General features: G+C 46.6%; 1 protein-coding gene across 3 annotated transcripts in view; it reads right to left on the minus strand.

The window, feature by feature from the left end:
- NAA60 (N-alpha-acetyltransferase 60, NatF catalytic subunit) overlaps positions 1–14,885 on the minus strand; it is a 30,495-nt gene extending 15,610 nt beyond the window's left edge. Inside the window, exons 1-2 of one of the 3 annotated variants that reach the window (XM_056534172.1) lie at positions 14,863–14,885; positions 1,800–1,884 (exon numbers count right to left, since the gene is read on the minus strand). The gene's annotated coding sequence lies outside the window, so the exon portion shown is untranslated. Of the gene's footprint in view, positions 1–1,799; positions 1,885–6,171; positions 6,324–14,862 lie in introns of those variants that run through there. The other 2 variants (XM_056534171.1, XM_056534173.1) reach the window with 2 other exon arrangements.
- Between the last annotated feature and the right edge of the window lie 1,058 nt (positions 14,886–15,943).

The following is a 15,943-nucleotide window of genomic DNA, read 5'->3' on the forward strand; positions in this document are numbered from 1 at the left end:
TCATGACAGGGGTCTGGATGATGGCAGAGGGGGGGGTGATGTATTTCCCACCCTAGGCTTATAGTCGAGTCAATAACTTTTCCTGGGTTTTTCGGCTTATACTCGAGTATATACGGTAATTTCCATGTGGAAATTCTGCACAAATTACGCACTATGGATAAAATGACAGAAATCAACAATTTCCTGAACAAAACTATTCTTCTTAAATTCCTCAGTGTGAAAGCACCCTAAAACAGCACTGCCCCTGTGATCAGGTTGTGTGTGGTATTACAACTTGGCTCCAATCACTTCTATGGAAGTGAGCTTCAATACCACAAACAAACTGAGAACAAGAATGGGCTGTTTCTCTAATCCTGGATAACCCATTTAAATGTTGTGAATCTAACAGCTGCTCGAGCAGTGTTTCTCAACAAGTGTGCCTCCAGCTGTAGCAAAACTACAACTCTCAACATGCTGGGAGTTGTAGTTTCACAACAGCTGAAGGCACACTTATTGGGAAACACTGTGCTGGTGCTTTAAAAAAGATACAACCGGTTTTCTAAGCCTGAGCAGCTGTCACTTCACTTTCCACACTTCTATTGAAGGGGGGCGACAATAAGCCCAGCAAAAAGCCCCAGTGTAAAGACTCTGCAATCTGTGCTGTATTCCTGAGGCATGATGGGAGTGGCATTTAAAAACATTTAAAAAGCAAACTCTATCTACCCCCTAGCATTAAAGGAGATATAAGGCGAAAAGCTTTTAACTCATCCTGTGCCTGGGCTGCAAAAATAAAAACTTTAGCTCACTTTCCTACGTTCCCCCGTTGCGGAGATATCTGCGTCCCGTTCCACCGCTGCTGCTCGTCTTCCTTCTTCTTAGGGTCGGAATGTCACAGTGCTGTCAGCATATCGCCGGCCGCTGCGGTGTCCCACCTCGGCGGGTGATATGCTGAGCGCAGTGTCATGTAAAGAGCCGGCCAGAGCTCCCAGCGATACGCTGACCGCAGTGTGACGTTCCGAGCCTAAGAAGAAGGAAGACGAGCAGCAGCGGAGGAACGGGACGCAGATATCTCCACAACGTGGGAACGTAGGAAGGTGAGCTAAAGTAAGATATTTTTTTTTTTTTTTTGCAGCCAGGGAGTTAAAAGATTTTCGCCCCATATCGCCTTTAACTCATATAACACCAAGTGCACATTATATCCAGTGCATGGTTATTTCCATCCCCCACAATGCTTGGCAATGTTCAGAAGCCCCATAGAGAATGAATGGAGCATGAGCTGCGCACACACGTGCATGACAATTTCCCCACATCCCCACGATCGGTGGGGGTCCCAGTGGTAGGGAATAACCCCTTTCAATTTTTATCTGTATGATACTAAAAATAATTATGGAATACACAAAATATGTAGGCTACTATGCAGAAAGCAAGACGCAGGCTCCCCTTCCTCCCCCCACCGTCTTCAGCTGAGACACGCCGACAGGGTTAGGCATCCCGTATCTTATATCCTCCATTGTAACCCTAGAGCAGCCGTCCATATCAGGTGCCCAAACACTGCCAGTCATAGCAGTCTACAGTGTTACGTGCCAACCAGGAACGGCGCCTTTGTCTACCCAGACACTAAATCTTTGGACTATGAACCCAGATTCTGCGGCGTGGACAGCTGTGATTGTTATAGCTGTAAGCAGCACTACGTAGGCATCAGGGAACCCCCTGGCTGTCAGGGCACATTGGGGGTTGTAGTTTTGCAACAGCTGGAGGGACACAGGCTGGGGTAAGAGATATGGAGGTAGTGGTTTGTATAGGATGGCATGGAGTCTCACCTTGTTTCTGGAGCAGCGTGGCCTCAGATCAGCGTCCTCCAGCTGAGCCGTGCGCTCCCCCCACCGCTTACAGGCACTCCATGAGCTAAAGAAATACAGATTGTAGTGGGTGTTATTAGTATTATACACTACTGCTAGCATATGGCCAATACGCTGCTCGCCAGTTTTGTTCATGCCCTTTATAATGCCACCTTTTGATCTAATACCAATCCCAGGCAGGAGAGCAACCTATCTCCAAAGACAACCAGGTAGGGGCGCTATCCCACAATATCTGGGATAGCGCAGGATATTAGTATTTGCCGATAACACTAAAGATTAGAGATGAGCGAACTTACAGTAAATTCAATTCGTCACAAACTTCTCGGCTCGGCAGTTGATGACTTATCCTGCATAAAATTAGTTCAGCTTTCCGGTGCTCCGGTGGGCTGGAAAAGGTGGATACAGTCCTAGGAAAGAGTCTCCTAGGACTGTATCCACCTTTTCCAGCCCATCGGAGCACCTGAAGGCTGAACTAATTTATGCAGAATAAGGCATCAACTGACGAGCCGAGAAGTTCGTGACGAATCGAATTTACTGTAAGTTCGCTCATCTCTACTACAGATGTCTAGAGGAGCCCTTTAATAGCTGGAGATGTAGTGATATATTCCTGGAGAACCCCCCTCACTTTGCTGAAGGTTTAAAGGGGTACTCCACTGGAAAACATTTTATTTTTTATTTTTTTGCCAGAAAGTTAAACAGATTTGTAACTTACTTCTATATAAAAATCTTAATCCTTCCAGTACTTATCAGCTGCTGTATGCTCCACAGAAAGTTCTTTTCTTTTTGAATTTCTTTTCTGTCTGACCACAGTGCTCTCTGCTGACACCTCTGTCCATGTCAGTAACTGTCCAGAGCAGCATAGGTTTGCTATGGGGATTTGCTCCTGCTCTGGACAGTTCCTGACATGGACAGAGGTGTCAGCAGAGAGCACTGTGGTCAGACTGGAAAGAAATTCAAAAAGAAATACAACTTCCTCAGGAGCATACAGCACTAGAAGGATTAAGATTTTTTAATAGAAGTAATTTACAAATCTGTTTAACTTTGTGGCACCAGTTGATAAAAAAATAAAAAATTAAAGTTTTCCAATGGAGTACCCCTTTAATTACATTGTTGGATAGGTGTACGGGCAGTGTTTCCCAACTAGGGTGCCTCCAGCTGTTGCAAAAGGCCAAAGGCTGTCCGGGCATGCTGGGAGTTACAGTTTTGCAACAGCTGGAGGCACCCTGGTTGGGAAAAACTAGAGAATTTATGCAAACTGTACCTTTTCTGGAGCCGATGGTGGTTGCCAAATTCATAAAATCACCTGTTTTTTTAAATTTATTTCTCAGCCAAGTGTCAAGGAGGCAGAGTCAAGCTGCTGAAGTGCCACAGCCTGACATGCATTTGTACTCACCCTCTACCCCTACTAAACTGATATGGGGGGCTCTATGTACATCAATTAAAGGGGTATTCCGCTGCCCTGCTACGGAAGCTCCGCTCCCCAGCTTCCGGAAGTTTATTTTCCGAACGCTGCGCGCGGGCTTCCGTGTTCAGGGCCGCCCTTCGTCACCTCACGCCCGCCCCCTCAATGAAAGTCTATGGGAAAGTCTTCCCATAGACCAGCAGTCTTCAAACTGTGGCCCTCCAGCTGTTGCAAAACTACAACTCTCAGCATGCCCGGACAGCCAACGGCTGTCCGGGCATGCTGGGAATTGTAGTTTTGCAACATCTGGAGGGCCACAGTTTGAAGACCACTGCCATAGACTTTCGTTGAGGTGGCGGGCAGGACGTGACGACGGCCCTGAACACGGAAGCCCACGCGCAGCGTTCGGAAAATAAACTTCCTTACACTGGGGAGCTCAGCTTCCATAGCAGGGCAGCGGAATACCCCTTTAAGAACACTTGAGCAACCCGGCTCCACCTCCTTGACTGAGAAATAAAAAGGTGATTTTATAAAGGTTCATGTCCACACGAGCGGAATCCGTCGGAAACATTACCCTCGGTAATTCCGTTGAGGCAGAGCCCTATGGGATTCTGCTGCACCGGGCAAATGGCGGAATTTCCGCAGAGGAAGCATCTGTTCAAATAAAATAATAAATAAAAAATACCGCCATGCTACTCCATTTACTGTGTAAAAACATGCATTGGAATGTAGGCACACAAGCCCCGGTGTTGAAATACAGAGGATTTTCACCGTATCTGCAAGGAATAAAATCTACAGATAAATTTGCATGTAGGGCTGGGCGGTATACCGGATCGTACCGAATACCGACATTTTTGTGCTGCACGATATGAATTTTAACCCATAACGCAATACCGGTTTGGCCCCTCCCCCTCGGGAATGAATTAATTAGCCCAGCGCTGCGCAGTCCCCACATCGGGGAACTAATCATATGTTGCTCGTGGGCGCTGTTCTGTCCCCCAATTCATTATCAGCCCTGCACTATCCCCATCCTCCTGTTTGTTGCGGCCGCCGGCGCTGACACTCTATACGAGTGGTCTTCAACCTGCGGACCTCCAGATGTTGCAAAACTGCAACTTTCAGCATGCATGCTGGGAGTTGTAGTTTTGCAACATCTGGAGGTCGGCAGGTTGAAGACCACTGCTCTATACTGTATCCTTATGCCCGGGCTGCAAAAAATAAACAAAATAAACTTTATCTCACCTCCCGTTGGTCCGGTACCGGCCTCATCTGCTTCCTAGGGAATGGAACGTCGGACAGCCATCAGCCTATCACCGGCCGCAGCGATGTTACGGCTCGGCCGCTGATAGGCCGAGCTCACTGTCATGTAAGAAGCCGGCCAGAGCTCCTTACATGACAGTGGGGCTCAGCCTATCAGCGGTCGAGGCGGAACATCGCTGCGGCCGCTGATAGGTTGACGGCTGTCCGACGTTCCGGTCCCCAACGTAAGGCGGACGTCGGAACATGCGTTAGATTATTTTGTTTACCTTGTGTCAGCACCGGCGGCCGCAACAAACAGCACAAGGAGGGCAGCGCTAGCGGGTAACGTGAGTATTTACCCCGATGGGGGCAGCGCTGGGCTGATAATTAATTGGGGGGGGGGCAGAACAGCGCAGCGCTGGGATGATAATTAATTTTGGGAGGGGGAGGAAGAAATACCATTATATACCGTGAAACCACCGAAAGTTGCAAAAATACTGTGATACACACATTTGGTCATACCGCCCAGCCCTATTTGCATGCAACACACACTGCCTGGTGCAGAGAGTGGCGGTGTCATTTATACGCTGTGAGTGAAGGTTCATCTAGGATTATAAGTAGAGATGAGCGAACTTACAGTAAATTCGATTCGTCACAAACTTCTCGGCTCGGCAGTTGATGACTTTTCCTGCATAAATTAGTTCAGCTTTCCGGTGCTCCCGTGGGCTGGAAAAGGTGGATACAGTCGTAGGAGACTCTTTCCTAGGAATGTATCCACCTTTTCCAGCCCACCGGAGCACCGGAAAGCTGAACTCATTTATGCAGGAAAAGACATCAACTGCCGAGCCGAGAAGTTCGTGACGAATCGAATTTACTGTAAGTTCGCTCATCTCTAATTATAAGAACAAAGTCCGAATTGGGAGGATTGGCACCTGGCGGGATTTTGCGCAAATCTTCATGTCTTACAGGCGTAATTGGAAGTGCATTAAAGGGGTTATCCCTCGATCGATAGTCATCCTGCATTCACAGGATAGGGCATTGGTTTCCCAACCAGTGTGCCTCCAACGGTTTCAAAACTACAACTCCCAGCATGCCTAGAAACCCAAATGAAAAACGCAACACCCTCCAAGCATGCCAGGAGTTGCAGCTTTGCAACAATTTAGCTGGCGGGGCATGCTGGGAGTTGTAGTTTTGCACCATGTTGGCTGTCCGGGCATGCTGGGAGTTGTAGTTTTGCACCATGTTGGCTGTCCAGGTATACTGGGACTGGTAGTTTTGCAATATGTTTGCCTGTCCGGGCATGCTGGGAGTTGTAGTTTTGCACCATGTTGGCTGTTCGGGCATGCTGGGAGTTATAGTTTAGCAACATGTTTGACTGTCCGGGCATGCTGTGAGTTGTAGTTTTGAAACAGCTGGAGGCACACTTCTTTAATGGGATCTCTAGAAATCTACGCAGTCACGTGATCTGTAGGTTTATTTAGAGGGGCCCATAAGGAATACATGAAGGTCAACAACAGGGGGCTCCCTAGTGATATCTATATAGTACCCGACTGGGGGGGGGGGGGTCTGCAGTTGTGTAGTCGCCATTAAAAGAGCCCCAGGTTCCTTTCAGTCATATATCAGTATGTAACCACCGGCCAGGGGGGCCCCCACCCTTGTCGCGCCATTATCTCCGCCGTCCCCCGGGCTCACCTTCCTCCCGGTACTTCCGGTGTGACGGCTCCGCGGCTCCCCCGTTGTTTTGCTGTCACCAGCACAGGAACAGGAAGGCGATTTCCTCACGGGCGCGCGCATCCCAGCTCCCCCCGCGAGCGCGTCCACGGCGCCATCCCCATAGCAACAAAGGCCGTCAGCGAGTTCTGCGCGCATGCGCGACCTGATCCATACATGGAAGCGATATGTTGTCTCTTCTTTAGACAGTGTGGCCTTGCCTCCAGCTGTTGCAAAACTACAACTCCCAGCATGCCCGGACAGCCGTTGGCTGTCCGGGCATGCTGGGAGTTGTAGTTTAGCAACAGCTGGGGGCACCTTGGTTGGAAAATACAGCAACATAGGCTCCATACAACTCCCCGTATAAGAGGCCTTTGGCTGTCCAAACATGCTGGGAGGTGTAGTTTTGCAACAGCTGGAGGCAACCTTGTGTGGGAAACACTGGCATAGGGCAACATTGGCAACACATGTCATGATGGGAGTTGTAGTTTTGCAACAGCTGGAGGCACCCTGGTTAGGAAACACTGCACTATATGGGTTTCATATGATTCCCAGCATAAGGCCTCTGGCTGTCCGGCCATGCTGGGAGTTGTAGTTTTGCAACAGCAGGAGGTAGAGCCACACATTTGGGTACCACTTAGTGTTCCCTAAATCTGTGGCTCTCCAGCTGTTGCAAAACTACAACTCCCAGCATGTCCTGACAGCTAAATCCAAATGGTGAGAGCACATGTATGCTCTGTCTATTCTCTATGTAAAGTGCAGGAGATAACAGAATACAGATAGGACCTCGTTCACATTATATGCGGCATCTAAAGTGTTTGCCATACAACCTGCAGGCTGTGGATCAAAAAGACTAATATTCTGGACCAGAGAATTCATGCTGGATGGTCCAAAGGTCTGGTGCCGCACCCTGTTTCAGCCTATGAAGCCCTGAATGGGACTTTCTAGCTCAGTGTTTCCCAACCAGGGTGCCTCCAGCTGTTGCAAAACTACAACTCCAAGCATGCCCGGACAGCCTTTGGGAAACACTGTTCCCGACTGGGAACTTCCATAAAGTAGAAAAATGCTTTTATTCTCTGGAAAAAAAAGTTCATGGAGTAGTGCAGTGAAAAATAACTTATCCCCTATAAGTTATAGATCGCGGGGGGTCTGACCGCTGGGACCCCCGCAATCTCCTGAACGGGTCCCCGGCAGTCTTCCGGAAGCAACTGTTGTAACCCCGCAGGAAGCCACGGCCGACGCACCCCTCCATGTATCTCTATGGCATACATGGAGGGGGCGTGCCATCCGCCGCTCTGTGCGGGGGGGTCGGCACGCCCACTGCAGACTGCTGGGGCCCTGTTCAGGAGATCGCGGGGGGTCCCAGTGGTTGGACCCCTTGTGATCTATAATATATCCCCTGTCTTTTGGATAGGGGATAAATTATTTTTCACTACACTTTTCCTTCAAAGAGGGATTACCCTGAAAGACCCTGAAATGCTGAGGTCTGGAACGCCTCCTCCTCCCCATCCCTGCGGGATTGACAGTCACCTGTCATCCGAGTCCTGTTTTCAAATCTTGTTCCTGTGCAGTGCATAGGAAAAATGCGCAGGTGCGAGTTTTGAAAACAGGGCTCGGCTTCCAGCTGACTGTAAATCAGACAGGGATGGGAAGGGGGAGGCGTTCCAGTCTCAGCCCTTTAGGGGCTTGGGAACGCCTATTGGACACTTCAGAGAATAAAAGTATTTTTCTATGCTATGAAAGAACAGACATATATGAAAGGTACCATGTGTCTCCTTGTCCTACCAGATATATAACAGTGTCCTCAATTTGGAATGTGAATTACAGCCGACAGATTCCCTCCATGATCAGTGGGGCTCCCAGGAGTCAGACCCCGCTAATCAGAGTCCTATCCCATAGCTAAAGGTTCAAGAGGTCAAGTTGCCCGCCCCCCCAGAAATCGAACATACTACAATCTCAATTAGTTTTAATTTTAATTTCTTAATGTTATTTTGCAAATTGCTTACATATAAAACAGTTTTTTTTTTTTATTACAAACAAAGCTGGATAAAACTATACTTCACCCATCAACATGTACCCCATGGTCATGCTAATATACTCCACTCATTAGCATGTCCTCAATCCCTGTCATATCCCCCCCTTATCAGCATGTTCCCTATCCTCATCATACAGTATATCCAACCTGATCAGCTTGTCCTCTATCCTGATCATACACCCCTCATTAGCATGTCCTCTATCCCCATCATATACCCCTCATTATCATGTCCTCTATCCTCATCATATACCCCCTCATTATCATGTCCTCTATCCCCATCATATACCCCTCATTATCATGTCCTCTATCCTCATCATATACCCCTCATTATCATGTCCTCTATCCCCATCATATACCCCTCATTATCATGTCCTCTATCCTCATCATATACCCCTCATTAGCATGTCCTCTATCTCCATCATATACCCCTCATTAGCATGTCCTCTATCCTCATCATATACCCCCTCATTAGCATGTCCTCTGTCCTCATCATACACCCCTCATTATCATGTCCTCTATCCTCATCATATACCCCTCATTAGCATGTCCTCTATCTCCATCATATACCCCTCATTAGCATGTCCTCTATCCTCATCATATACCCCTCATTATCATGTCCTCTATCCTCATCATATACCCCTCATTATCATGTCCTCTATCCTCATCATACACCCCTCATTATCATGTCCTCTATCCTCATCATATACCCCCTCATTATCATGTCCTCTATCCCCATCATATACCCCTCATTAGCATGTCCTCTATCCTCATCATATACCCCCTCATTATCATGTCCTCTATCCCCATCATATACCCCCCTCATTATCATGTCCTCTATCCCCATCATATACCCCTCATTATCATGTCCTCTATCCTCATCATATACCCCTCATTAGCATGTCCTCTATCTCCATCATATACCCCTCATTAGCATGTCCTCTATCCTCATCATATACCCCCTCATTAGCATGTCCTCTATCTCCATCATATACCCCTCATTAGCATGTCCTCTATCCTCATCGTATACCCCTCATTAGCATGTCCTCTAACCTCATTATATATCCCCCTCATTAGCATGTCCTCTGTCCTCATCATACACCCCTCATTATCATGTCCTCTATCCTCATCATATACCCCTCATTATCATGTCCTCTATCCCCATCATATACCCCTCATTAGCATGTCCTCTATCCTCATCATATACCCCCTCATTATCATGTCCTCTATCCCCATCATATACCCCCCTCATTATCATGTCCTCTATCCCCATCATATACCCCTCATTATCATGTCCTCTATCCTCATCATATACCCCTCATTAGCATGTCCTCTATCTCCATCATATACCCCTCATTAGCATGTCCTCTATCCTCATCATATACCCCCTCATTAGCATGTCCTCTATCTCCATCATATACCCCTCATTAGCATGTCCTCTATCCCCATCATATACCCCTCATTAGCATGTCCTCTATCTCCATCATATACCCCTCATTAGCATGTCCTCTATCCTCATCGTATACCCCTCATTAGCATGTCCTCTAACCTCATTATATATCCCCCTCATTAGCATGTCCTCTGTCCTCATCATACACCCCTCATTATCATGTCCTCTATCCTCATCATATACCCCCTCATTAGCATGTCCTCTATCCTCATCATATACCCCTCATTAGCATGTCCTCTATCCTCATCATATACCCCCCTCATTAGCATGTCCTCTATCCTCATCATATACCCCCTCATTAGCATGTCCTCTATCCCCATCATATACCCCCTCATTAGCATGTCCTCTATCCCCATCATATACCCCTCATTAGCATGTCCTCTAACCTCATTATATATCCCCCTCATTATCATGTCCTCTATCCTCATCATATACCGCTCATTAGCATGTCCTCTATCCCCATCATATACCCCCTCATTATCATGTCCTCTATCCTCATCATATACCCCTCATTAGCATGTCCTCTATCTCCATCATATACCCCCCTCATTATCATGTCCTCTATCCTCATCATATGCCCCCTGATTATCATGTCCTCTATCTCCATCATATACCCCCTCATTAGCATGTCCTCTATCCTCATCATATACCCCTCATTAGCATGTCCTCTATCCCCATCATATACCCCCCTCATTAGCATGTCCTCTATCCTCATCATATACCCCCCTCATTAGCATGTCCTCTATCCCCATCATATGCCCCCTCATTATCATGTCCTCTATCCCCATCATATGCCCCCTCATTATCATGTCCTCTATCCCCATCATATACCCCCCTCATTAGCATGTCCTCTATGCCCATCATATACCCCCTCATTATCATGTCCTCTATCCCCATCATATACCCCCTCATTATCATGTCCTCTATCTCCATCATATACCCCTCATTAGCATGTCCTCTATCCCCATCATATACCCCCTCATTATCATGTCCTCTATCCCCATCATATACCCCCTCATTAGCATGTCCTCTATCCTCATCATATACCCCCTCATTAGCATGTCCTCTATCTCCATCATATACCCCCTCATTAGCATGTCCTCTATCCTCATCATATACCCCCTCATTAGCATGTCCTCTATCCCCATCATATACCCCCTCATTAGCATGTCCTCTATCCCCATCATATACCCCCCTCATTAGCATGTCCTCTATCCTCATCATATACCCCCCTCATTAGCATGTCCTCTATCCCCATCATATGCCCCCTCATTATCATGTCCTCTATCCCCATCATATGCCCCCTCATTATCATGTCCTCTATCCCCATCATATACCCCCTCATTAGCATGTCCTCTAACCTCATTATATATCCCCCTCATTAGCATGTCCTCTATCTCCATCATATACCCCTCATTATCATGTCCTCTATCCTCATCATATACCCCTCATTAGCATGTCCTCTATCCTCATCATATACCCCCTCATTAGCATGTCCTCTATCTCCATCATATACCCCCTCATTAGCATGTCCTCTATCCTCATCATATACCCCCCTCATTAGCATGTCCTCTAACCTCATTATATATCCCCCTCATTAGCATGTCCTCTATCCCCATCATATACCCCCTCATTAGCATGTCCTCTATCCCCATCATATACCCCTCATTAGCATGTCCTCTATCCTCATCATATACCCCCCTCATTAGCATGTCCTCTAACCTCATTATATATCCCCCTCATTAGCATGTCCTCTATCCCCATCATATACCCCCTCATTAGCATGTCCTCTATCCCCATCATATACCCCTCATTAGCATGTCCTCTATCTCCATCATATACCCCCTCATTATCATGTCCTCTATCCCCATCATATGCCCCCTCATTATCATGTCCTCTATCCTCATCATATGCCCCCTCATTATCATGTCCTCTATCCCCATCATATGCCCCCTCATTATCATGTCCTCTATCCCCATCATATACCCCCCTCATTAGCATGTCCTCTATCTCCATCATATACCCCTCATTATCATGTCCTCTATCCCCATCATATACCCCCCTCATTAGCATGTCCTCTATCTCCATCATATACCCCTCATTATCATGTCCTCTAACCTCATTATATATACCCCTCATTAGCATGTCCTCTATCCCCATCATATACCCCTCATTAGCATGTCCTCTATCCTCATCATATACCCCCTCATTATCATGTCCTCTATCCTCATCATATACCCCCTCATTAGCATGTCCTCTATCTCCATCATATACCCCCTCATTAGCATGTCCTCTATCCTCATCATATACCCCCCTCATTAGCATGTCCTCTAACCTCATTATATATCCCCCTCATTAGCATGTCCTCTATCCCCATCATATACCCCCTCATTAGCATGTCCTCTATCCCCATCATATACCCCTCATTAGCATGTCCTCTATCCTCATCATATACCCCCCTCATTAGCATGTCCTCTAACCTCATTATATATCCCCCTCATTAGCATGTCCTCTATCCCCATCATATACCCCTCATTAGCATGTCCTCTATCCCCATCATATACCCCTCATTAGCATGTCCTCTATCCCCATCATATACCCCCTCATTATCATGTCCTCTATCCCCATCATATACCCCCTCATTAGCATGTCCTCTATCCTCATCATATACCCCCTCATTAGCATGTCCTCTATCCCCATCATATACCCCTCATTAGCATGTCCTCTATCCCCATCATATACCCCCTCATTATCATGTCCTCTATCCCCATCATATACCCCCTCATTAGCATGTCCTCTATCCCCATCATATACCCCCTCATTAGCATGTCCTCTATCCCCATCATATACCCCCTCATTAGCATGTCCTCTATCCCCATCATATACCCCTCATTAGCATGTCCTCTATCCTCATCATATACCCCCTCATTAGCATGTCCTCTAACCTCATTATATATCCCCCTCATTAGCATGTCCTCTATCCCCATCATATACCCCCCTCATTAGCATGTCCTCTATCCCCATCATATACCCCCTCATTAGCATGTCCTCTATCCCCATCATATACCCCCTCATTAGCATGTCCTCTATCCCCATCATATACCCCTCATTAGCATGTCCTCTATCCCCATCATATACCCCCCTCATTAGCATGTCCTCTAACCTCATTATATATCCCCCTCATTAGCATGTCCTCTGTCCTCATCATATACCCCCTCATTAGCATGTCCTCTGTCCTCATCATATACTCCCTCATGTGTGCATTAAAATGAACCTGTCAGCACGTTCATGCTACCTGAACAATTGTGGTTACTTCCCTCCTCCCAGCCTTGAATGATAGATTTTCTCTTGTTTGGGTATAGGGAGAGCTCTATAAATCTGTCTGGGTATATGGAGAGCTCTATAAATCTGTCTGGGTATATGGAGAGCTCTATAAATCTGTCTGGGTATATGGAGAGATCTATAAATCCATCTGGGTATATGGAGAGATCTATGAATTCATCTGGGTATATGGAAAGATCTATGAATCCGTCTGGGTATAGGGAGAGATCTATGAATCCATCTGGGTATAGGGAGAAATCTATGAATCCATCTGGGTATAGGGAGAGATCTATGAATCCATCTGGGTATAGGGAGAGATCTATGAATCCATCTGGGTATAGGGAGAGATCTATGAATCCATCTGGGTATAGGGAGAGATCTATGAATCCATCTGGGTATAGGGAGAGATCTATGAATCTGTCTGGGTATAGGGAGAGATCTATGAATCCATCTGGGTATAGGGAGAAATCTGGGTATATGGAGAGATCTATGAATCTGTCTGGGTATAGGGAGAGATCTATGAATCCATCTGGGTATAGGGAGAGATCTATGAATCCATCTGGGTATAGGGAGAGATCTATGAATCTGTCTGGGTATAGGGAGAGATCTATGAATCCATCTGGGTATAGGGAGAAATCTGGGTATATGGAGAGATCTATGAATCTGTCTGGGTATATGGAGAGATCTATGAATCTGTCTGGGTATATGGAGAGATCTATAAATCCGTCTTGGTATATGGAGAGATCTATGAATCCATCTGGATATATGGAGAGAACTATGAATCCATCTGGGTATATTGAGAGAGAGATCTATGAATCCATCCGGGTATAGGGGAAGATCTATAAATCTTTCTGGGTACAGGAAGAGATCTGTGAACCCAACAGAATATAGGGAAAGATCTATCAATCTGTCTAATGTGTAGAGTGAGATCTATCAATCCAGGCTGGCTGTCCAAAGCAGGAACAAATCCCTATAGCAAATGGACAGTTCCTGACACGTACAGAGTTGTCAGCAGAGAGCACTGTGGTCATACAGAAAATAACTATACAACTTCCTGTGGAAAATATAGCAGCTGATAAGTACTGGAAGGTATAATATTTTTTAATAGAAGTAATTTACAAATCTGTTTAACTTTCTGGCACCAGTTAATGAGAAAATATTTTTCTTCCACCGGAGTACCCCTTTAAGGGTATGTTTAAACAGAGGAATGCCTGTGATTTCAATGGGCTTCTGCTGCACTTTGCACACGGTGGAATTTCAGCAACAGATGTTTCTGCCACAGAAATCCCGGTTGTGACGTCCACAGAATGAATAGACTTGTCTATTCTTTCTGTGGATTTCGCTTGGAAATGGATTGCTGTCTAGGAGATGGCGACTTTCTAAACGGTCCTAGCGCCCAACAGAACTTTCACATCTGTGGAATGTCCGCCCCTGTTTCCCGATGCAGATGTGCTGACCTGTGCTAGAACTTTCCACACCAAGTCAGGATCCAGAGCAAAGCCATTGGGCAAGTGTGTCAAGCTCAGGGACAGACATATGTGTGGCCTTGACCTACCCAAACTCTACCAACCAGTGATCAATGGTTCCCAACCAGTGTGCCTCCAGCTGTTGCAACTACAATTACCAACAGGCCAGGAGAGCCAAAGGCGGTTGGGAAACACTGGTTTATTTTTTTTTTGCTTTGAAGTCAACATTTTGATCTGTACATTTTGATCTGTGTTGCCTTTTTTTTTTTTTAATGTAATTAAATAAACTTTATGCTTTATCTATCCTAAAAGGTAATTTTTGAGCGTCTGCAACTTGCCAACCGGGGTTCCTAGTATGGTCCCTTACCTTGGGAGTTCAATTATCCTTAGGAAGCTAGACTTACCTATTCTGTGAGTTATCTTCTTCCGTAAAAATGCATTGAGGGGCTTGTTGGCCTCCGCTTCGTGCAGGGGTTAACACAACATTGTTCATGCAGAGCTGGGCGCCCCCTAGACTACTACAGGACTCCTTTAAAACATATCTGTAAATGATCTTAAAAACTTCTGAAGCGAGATGCGGGCCCCATAATAATGTACAAAAAAAATTAAATAAAAAAAATGAAAGGAAATGGGAACATATCAGGAAAAAAATAGAATGTTTGTCTAATTAAAAAAAAAAAAAAAAACAGGTGACACATTGGAGATTTATGAAAACCTGTCCTGTGGGAAAATTGCTGAGTTGCCCTTAGCAACCAATCAGATCGTTTCTTTCATTTTATAGAGGCATTTTCATAAATAAAAGAAGCGATCTGATTGGTTGCTATTGGCACCTCAGCAACTCTCCCTCTGGAAAAGTTTTGATAAATCTCCCCCATCTCTTTAGAAGCTCAAAAGTATAACTCCCAGGATGCCTCGGAAGAGCCTGTGTCTGTCAGGGGATGCTGGGAGTTGTACTAATGCTAGAGATGGAGATCCACAGGGTGGAGTTCAGTGCTCTTGTATAAAAGGGTGTCAACATTTCAGGATAGTGGGCAGCCATCTCTACTTAAAGGGGTTCTCCGGTGCTTACACATCTTATCCCCTATACAAAAGGATAGGGGATAAGATGCCTGATCGCGGGAGTCCCGCAGCTGGGGATGCCCAGGATCATGCACGCGGCACCCCGTTTTTAATGACTCCCCGGAGCGTGTTCGCTCCGGGTCTGATTACGGACGACCGCAGGGCCGGCGGCGTGTGATGTCACGCCTCCGCCCCCCCGTGCTGTCACACCCCCTCCCATAGGCTTGCATTGAGGGGCGGAGCGTGACGCCACACGGGGGCGGAGGCATGACGTCACACGCCGCCGCCCCTGCGGTCGACCGCAATCAGACCCAGAGCGAACACGCTCCAGGGACTGATTACAAACGGGGTGCCGCGTGCATGATCCCGGGCGTCCCCAGCTGCGGGACTCCCGCGATCAGGCATCTTATCCCCTATCCTTTGGAT

This window comes from Hyla sarda, chromosome 8, assembly GCF_029499605.1.
Source record: "Hyla sarda isolate aHylSar1 chromosome 8, aHylSar1.hap1, whole genome shotgun sequence".
Lineage (NCBI taxonomy): Eukaryota > Metazoa > Chordata > Amphibia > Anura > Hylidae > Hyla > Hyla sarda.